Raw genomic sequence first — 8,395 nt, 5'->3', positions numbered from 1 at the left:
TTCTAGAATAAATACTTCTTAAAAATAACCATATCTTTTAAACCCTAACTCTAATATTAACATATTATATATGGAATTTGATTAAAAATGTGTAGAATTTGAATATGACGTTATTTTACCAGTTAACTATTTTTAAAATGTTATTTAGGATGCAACTTTAATCAGTAGCACATGATTCATCTTGCTTTCATACTGACGTAATTTTTTTGGATATGCGGATAGCTGGGGGTAAAACCAGACTTCTATCTATGCGGGGCATGGCAAATACTTTGTATATAGCATGTCACATGATTTGTACATAGCATGGCAATATTTTTTACATAGCATGGCAACTTCATTTTGTTCTATTTTCTCGCAACCTATAGTTGCATAGAATGGCTCTTTCAAACATGTCCATGCTAAAAGTACTATCTAGATGTTCATGGCAAGTTCTATCTTATATGACTAACATGCTAATTGCTACATATAATGAATATTCCTTAGAGAAGTTTTCTTATATGAATAGCATGCTTGTTTTTAGAAAACGAAAAAGAAATCTTGACCTTTATTGTTTGAGATGACAAATATTTTTTATGACTATATGTGTTGATATGGTATTCTACGTTTGTGAAATACTAAAAATACCATGCCATACCATTTTAAGTATTTTATTGACATGGTGTTTTTTCTGACTATATGTGTTGACATGGTATTTTATTTTAGTATATCACTATGATAACCCAATTTTTTGGCCATGCAACTTTAAGTATTTTGTTTAAGGTTTTTTTAGATGGCACTTTAGAGTCCTGGCAATTTTATAAGAATTTTTGTGTTAACATTTTTTTTGGAATAGAAATTTTTTATGCATCATACTCATGCCAAATTGCATCCATTGTTTTTGGTTTATTCATTGTCAAAAAATTTTCAAAATAGTTAGATGTCAATTTTGGGCTAGCCTGTCCAACAGTTCAAAAACCTTTTTTGGATGGAAATAATTAATATTTCTAGTTTGATATTCAAGTACACTTGTTTGTTCCAATTATATGGAAGCATTAATTAACTTTGCTTCACATAATCATATTCCAGAATGAAGCCCCGTGGACCGAGGAGGAGGACAGGAAGCTGATCGAGGAGCACAAGACCTTAGGGAACAGTTGGTCAAAGATCGCAAGACGCCTCTTCGGTCGATCGGAGAACTCCATCAAGAATCATTGGTACGCGACAAAGCGGGGCCTGACATCGAAGAGACGGTTCAGGAAGCGCCGGTTCTCCCTCCTCGAGGAGTACATCCGCAGCACAATCATGGGTGATAAGAGCACGGCATCACCATTGCAGTCATCCGCTCCGCCGCTCGGCCTCGGGAGTGGCGGCCAGGTTGTTCCAAGTGCCTCAACAATGCTGGCCTTCTCCAGCCTACCCGGGATGGGTACGTACCTCCACCCAGGCAATGCACCTGGATCATCATCCCAGGGAGCGACCATGAACTTGAGCTCGCTGCTACCAAAACTCAATACCTACGGCGGTGAGATGCATCAGCGATACGACTCCTCCCCGTCCTTCCCGCCCAACAATATGCTGCACTATGGACCACCGCCAACATTTCAGCAAATGTTTAGCCAGTGCCTACAGGGGCAGGATGCATGCTCGAACATGAACCTGTTCCCGTTACTCAAGAGTCTCGATCTTGGTGGCAACTACTACTGCAGTGAGACGGGCCGCACAAGCATCGGTGGCATCGATGATCCGGACGACATCAATGTCGTCTAGATGGCCCCCGGGGATTTCCTGACGTCCAAGGACGAACCTAACTGGATTCAACTAAGACGGTACATCCTCTGGATCCAGTACCCTATCCATTACTTTGTCAATTTTACATTTCTAAACATTTGGTTTTGTTGTTCAATTCGCTGATGTTGTGCACTATTGCCCGAAGAACACAAGTCTGTGTTTGTGTGGCGTGGCATGTATCTTTTCTGGATTTCTAGTACTTTTTAAAGTAAAATTTATCGAACAATTTGTTGTACTTGTGTTGTTCCTATGGACAATGATTTAGTATGTGGATTTCCATTTCCAACATTACAATCCAGCGCTATTGTGTGTTTAGCTAGGATGATGATCGGAATTATGCACGGAGTACTATAGGAAACATGACATTTGCATAGTATGCAAAATACTCCATGAATGGTGAAATCAATAGACCAAAGGAGTCACCGAGTGTCACACTCGACAAAGATTTCTCTACATGCACCCTTTCGACAAGGTGGTATATGTTGAGTGTGAGTGTCATGGCACTCGACAAAGCCTTCGATGAGTGTCGAGACAAGGTACTCACCATAATAATAAAGTGCCTTGACGGCCATTCAGTTGAGAGGGTGAAGCCCTGTGCCACCTCGGTTTGTTGACTGTTACTTACGGGTGATTGGCAAACACCAGTGCACGACAAGGTGCAATGTGGCCTATGTGTTGGAGAGTGTTGGTTGCGGCGTACTCGGCAAACAGCCTATGCCGAGCACCCTCCAGTCGACACTCGAAAAATACCACCCCAACACAGCCGGCCATGTGACCCATCCTGTGCTAGGTCATCGTGTACGGATCAAGAGCAACAGTCGCGAAGTGCAATAGAATAATCAATGTCTCCATTCACACAAGAAGTGGCTTCCCTTGTCATGCAAACACCTGACTAAACCCACCCATCTTCCAGACGGGCAAATTAAGCATCGCCTCCACATTTATATCCACTGCATCAACTTGTCATGGCTGACAACCTAGCTTGCTTACTTGGGTTCTTTGTGGATCTTGCTCGAAAGAGTGAAGTGAAGGGACTAAATCGCAATAAGCCATCAGCCGAAGCAGTTGTCATGGAGAAATAAACCATCAATGTATCCAACCAGGTAAATATCCGTGCGATGTATTTGAGTATTTATGGGGGTCTTGTAATCATTAGAGGTAATTCGGTTGTTTTGTTGGGTTTTTTGTGCTTGTTTTTTCAATTTTAGCTGGAACGTGCATTATCTTTGTTACATGCATGAATTTAATGCACTAAACAGATCTATAATGGAAGTAACCAATGTGTAGTGCCACGGGTGTCGGTCGTTGTTGCCCCTGGCTAGAGGTTTGATCACAAGGTTAAGGAGCTAATGGAGAACCTCGAAGCCAAAGTTAGGGACAACAGGGCGAGATTTCACCATCTGGTTGATTGTTTCATACCAACCATATCCGTCAAAGAAGGCATATGCTACACCCATCTCGACATCCTTTTAGGTTAGGCACAAGTAAAAATTACTTGCTTCCGACAAGCATGATAATTTTCACTTTGATTGTTAATCGCTGCACGTGATTATGACTTGTGCAGGTGTGACAACGGGTGCCCTTTGAGACCAGGTTTGAATAGTAGAAGGTTCCTTTACCTTTTCCCAAAGAGTGGCCCTGTGTATCGAATCCCATGAGAGGATGTGCACTACGACAAGGAGCCAAAAAAGTTATAATTTTCGAATTAAATTTTAGTTTTTAACCGGACCTGTAAAACCTTTTTGGATGTAAACAATGATACAAAAATAGGCATGTGTATGAGGTCTTACTTTCACAACACTGTGCTTGTGCATGGGTTCTCATCTTGATAATAAACATAGTCATGGAATACACATGTTATGATGTTCTCACAACCCGATGAAGTGGGGGATGTGTTCAAAGTACACCACAACCGGCATCACGAGTCAGTTATCCAACTGATTGGCCTTACTATCACCCGGGGGGTTACCTCGGTTATTAAGTATTACTTCGCATCATCTAGTTCTTGTCATCATACTTAATGCAATACTCTGTTTGTTGTTTATACTTTGAGATGCATGTTGGATAGCGGTCTAAGGGTGGAATATTAGTTATAGATGTAGTTGGATAACGTTTTATAGTTGTTTGGACATGATGTTCATATGCAGTTATTGTCTAAATCGGGGCTTCGGGGACCCGAGAGGTTCGAACTCTGTATTCGCTTGCTCCTACGTCCCTACTCTATTCTGCTACCAACTACGGCGAGGCTAACGCGAGCGCAAGGTAGCGGGAGCAGCTGAAGACATGGCAGTTACCCAGGTTTGGGCCACCTTGCGGTGTAAAACCCTACTCCTGCTTGGTTTGTGGATTGATGTGGTGGCGGAGACAAGAGTACAAGGGCTGGAGAGCCAGAATGGTTGACCTCCTCTACGACAGCTCCCAGCCCCTCTTTTATACACGCCTTGGTCCTCTTCCCCCGAAAACCTTGGCGGGTAGGGTTACCACACAACGACAATTTTGAAGGGGGACAGAGGCGCAGTCTATCCTGACGAAAAGAGGTCTTCGCCTGCAAAGCTATCGTCCATGACGCGCCTATGGGCTCGGTGGTGACCTCCGTCCTGCGCGCCCATCGTCTTGGTCCTCTTGCACCGCTCAAGCAACCTTTGGGGATTGCTTTGGGAATTGGTGGCTAGCCTTGCTCCCTTAGCATGAAAGAGGAAAGCCTCCTCATCCGCGCCTACAGGCACGGCCTCTGGCATTGTTCGTCGTCTCACGCGTCACCCACGTGAAGGCGCAGGCCGCGGGACCGGGCTGAGCAGCCCCTCACTTGCTTGCCCCCGTGAGGCGGGCCTCGGGAGTCCGCCTCGTGGGAGGGCCTCGCGAGGCTCCCGGTGATGCCTCCAATATGCATGGGGCGCCTGATGACGTATGCCTCGCGAGGCAAGGGCCTCGCGGGGCGTCTTGCTCGTGAAGCTTACTGGTGGGCCATCTGTTGGGCCCTTGATACGCGTCGCGCATTGGGCTGCAGGAAGACGGGCCTGGGTACCCCCTGTCCCACGGGCCCAACAATTATGCCATGTATAAACATATTGATAAAAAATGTAACTTAATCGATGCAAAACTGTAATTTGTTCACAACACCTTGCTATTATTTTTATATAAACCACTAGAGGACCTATGGATCATGGTCCATTCTTCTTCCTATTGCTTCCATAATCAACCAACACTCTTTACAATTCTTGCTTTTAATTCTTTTCCTTGCAATCAATCAATTCTTGCTTTTAATTCTTACGATTAAGCCTTGTGGCGAGCAAGGCTAGCAAGACCAACAATCTTACTAGTTTTTTTGGGGGCCATGGCAGCTTGTATTTGTTCATGCAGGTACAGATGGCTGCTTAGGAAACTTCTGGTTCGACAAGCCTTAAGGTCACCCACTTTGAGAAAAAATTGCTTCTTGCTACAAACCTTGGACTTGGGGGTCAAACATCTTCCTAGTTGAGAGGAAGCAGTAATACACCCGTGCAGACAGGCTGGAGAAAGATCTTGGTTCTATACACTGGGTACGTCGAGAAGCGAGAGAAAACCAAGCGGGTAATGCAATAGTATCACCTCGGTGACGAAGAGAACGAGGAGGGAGAGCTGGTGGTATGCAAAATCTACTACAAAGCAAAGCAGGACAAATTAGTATTTATATCAATGCAAAATGTTAGCCTTGTGAATGGATCTTTGTTCTATTAATTCCTTGGGGCTAATATATGCAGTCAGTAAAAAAAATCATGGTAATACGTGTCTTATTTATATCATAACGACCGTAGTACAAGTCACGTACCGACATGACAAAACTGAAAAGACAGCAGAACGCTAGCCTTTGCACACAGGAACATCAACCAAGAAGTAAAATTACAAACAAGACTGAAGAATCCTTTGAGCTTGACACCAACATCCGCCACCTGCCTCTGGCATCGCCATAGCAGCCACCAAAGGAGAAAATGACGGATCACCTTCACACCTGAGCTCGACGCGGCTCCATCGCTGATATGCAGCTTTGCGGACCTCCAAGGTGGCTCGCCAATAAAGGCGAAGCCATTGCCGTTGAACGAATCAGACCGGAGCAACACCCTGGACACGTCATCAAACTCTAGATCTGGCACCCCCGCCCAACTGAGACGTTGGAGGAGAAAACCATACCTGCACGCTATAAACCACGAATCCAGATCCACCATCTTCCAGATGTCGTTGATGCAGACCACAATCTGCATCCGCTCCTGGACTACCTCCCAAGCTCCACGCCGGCGCTGGAGCAAACGCTGTCGCAACAGCGAAGCCCGAGGACACAGGTCCACCACGAGGATGTCGTCGCCACCGCATCATCCTTGCTTGAACAGTCTGGTTTTCAAATCCACCCCAAAAGCGGATCGTCTCATTGGGGAAGGATCTGAAGCTTTATTAATCGGCGCCGCCAGTATTTGTGCTACATAGTTTATGGGTGTGGTAGAAAGTCACTATCCCACCCGACCTTCCGGTTATTTTGACAATTCTGAAACACCGGAAGACCAACCAAGCTAAATTTGTTTTTTTATAGTTATGAAACACCGGAAGGCCAACCAAGATAAACACGGGGACGCACGGGTATACCCTCTTCAACAAACAATTCTATTTGATGGCAAACACGGGTCCACCTCGTACGTAAAACACGGCTCGGAAGCTAGGGTTAGGGTTTTACGAACGGTGGTGGTGAGGATTGCGGCGGCTCGGGAAGGGGCGACGGCGTCCCCGATCGTGACTGCGCCGGTGTACATCCCTCTCGCCGGTGAGAAAGTCATGGCGGAGAGGAACAAGGAGGACAAGGGGAGGTCGAGGAGTAAGGAGGCCGGACAAGAGGAGATGGCGGCAGCAAGATCGAACGCTGGGAAACTAGTAGCAACGCCGCAGGCGGAGAAGCAGAAGGAGGCACATGAGCCAGCGCTGAGGACGCCACTGGGCTCCCAGAGCAGTAACGCGGTTGTGTCCCGGGGACTGATGGCTAGGCTAGGAAGCCTAGAGCTGACGGAGAAGGAAGCCAAGGGATTCGTCTTCAAGGAAGCGGATCAGGAGCGGAACCGGCCGGCGAAGTGGTCGGCGATAGGAAAGGCTTTTTCACCCAGGCTGATGAACAAGAACGCGTTAGGGAAGTCCATGGCGAAGGCGTGGGATACGTTGGCGATCAAGGATTATGATGGTGTAACCAGGCCATCAGAGATGAAGTTTGACAGTGTGGACGTATGGGTGCGTGTTGAAGATCTACCACTAGACAAGCGATCAAAGGCGTTTGGGGAAGCACTGGGGAACTGGCTAGGTAAGATTGTTCAGGTTGATGTGGAAGAGGATGGGTGCGCAAAGGGTGCGGAGCTGCGTTTCAGAGTCAAGTTGTCTCTGTTTGAGCCACTTGTAAGAGGATTTTTCCTGAAGAAAACTGAAGAAGATCCGGAAACAACCTGGTTTGACTTCAAATATGAGAAAATTCCACACTTTTGCTTCGAATGTGGGAGGCTTGTTCACGGTGACCAAGGCTGTGTTCCGGCTGTGGATCCAGATCAACAGTGGGGTGAGTGGTTAAGGGCATCGCTAGGAAGATCATGGGGGCCAAAAGAGGGATCTCACCGCGGTCCAGCGACCACTGCGAACAGCGTTGGCAGTGTTCGTTCTAGTGAAGGATAGGGGAGTAGGAGGAAGACCGGAACAGTCAGGGATCTCCCAACAAAGCGTAATCTGCAAAATGAGTTTGCTGCTCCAGCTGCGTCACGCACCCATGAGAATTCTCACACTGGTGGGGAGACTAAGGCGGCCAAGGAGGGCATTGCTAGTCCGGGGGAGCAAAGGCAGGGGATGGACAATAGGAGGGAAAGATACCTGCGAGAGGATCTGGAGAAGAGGAGAGAGCGAGATCTTCGCACTGAACTGCGACAACAACAACAGGAGAGGCAGACAGAATTAAGGTCAAGGTACAGACAGTTTGGATAGTGGGATTATGATGGAGCAGGCTCGTCAAGTTATTAGAGGGGAAGAGAGCGCAGACAAGGATACTATGTCAGGAAGCCCAGGCCAGGATATTCTGGGGAAAGGAGGTCACCCGGCAGCCATATATACAAGGGAAAAGGAGAGAGGAAGAGGAGACCAAAGCAATATTGGGTAGCTAAGGGGGACTTGGAAAGGCAAGAGGGCAATGACATTTTCGTCCAGGATACAAGACAGAAAACATCTTCGGTGTTTGATCGCATTGAAGAGAAGAATGAGTCATCGGCAAACCCTGCTAGGGCGCAGGGCCGCCGGGAGCAATGAACATCTTGGCCTGGAACTGTCGGGGACTGGGGTTGGACCCGATAGTAGGCGAGTTAAGGGACCTGGTTAGGTCACACAACCCAGCGGTGGTGTTCTTATCGGAGACGAAAAAATGGCATGTGCAATGGAGAGGGTGAAATGGAGACTGGGGTTTAGTAATGGGGTTGCTGTGAACTGTCACGGCAAGAGTGGAGGACTGGCGCTTTGGTGGAGGGATCATGTCGAGGTATCAGTGAGGCCTTGGTGCCAATACTATATAGATGCCAAGATAGTAGCAGAGGGAGTCACGTTTAGATTCACAAGAATCTACGGGGATCCATGTGTGGAGAAA

The 8,395-nt window shown here is 46.8% G+C and overlaps 1 pseudogene; it reads left to right on the top strand.

Moving 5' to 3' along the window:
• LOC123067411 (transcription factor MYB83-like) overlaps positions 1-1,890 on the top strand; it is a 3,506-nt pseudogene extending 1,616 nt beyond the window's left edge.
• Positions 1,891-8,395: the final 6,505 nt, after the last annotated feature.

Source organism: Triticum aestivum, chromosome 3B (assembly GCF_018294505.1).
Source record: "Triticum aestivum cultivar Chinese Spring chromosome 3B, IWGSC CS RefSeq v2.1, whole genome shotgun sequence".
Classification (NCBI taxonomy): Eukaryota; Viridiplantae; Streptophyta; class Magnoliopsida; order Poales; family Poaceae; genus Triticum; species Triticum aestivum.
The sequence above is the reverse complement of the archived record's forward strand: the minus strand, read 5'-3'. Positions and strand labels throughout refer to the sequence as shown.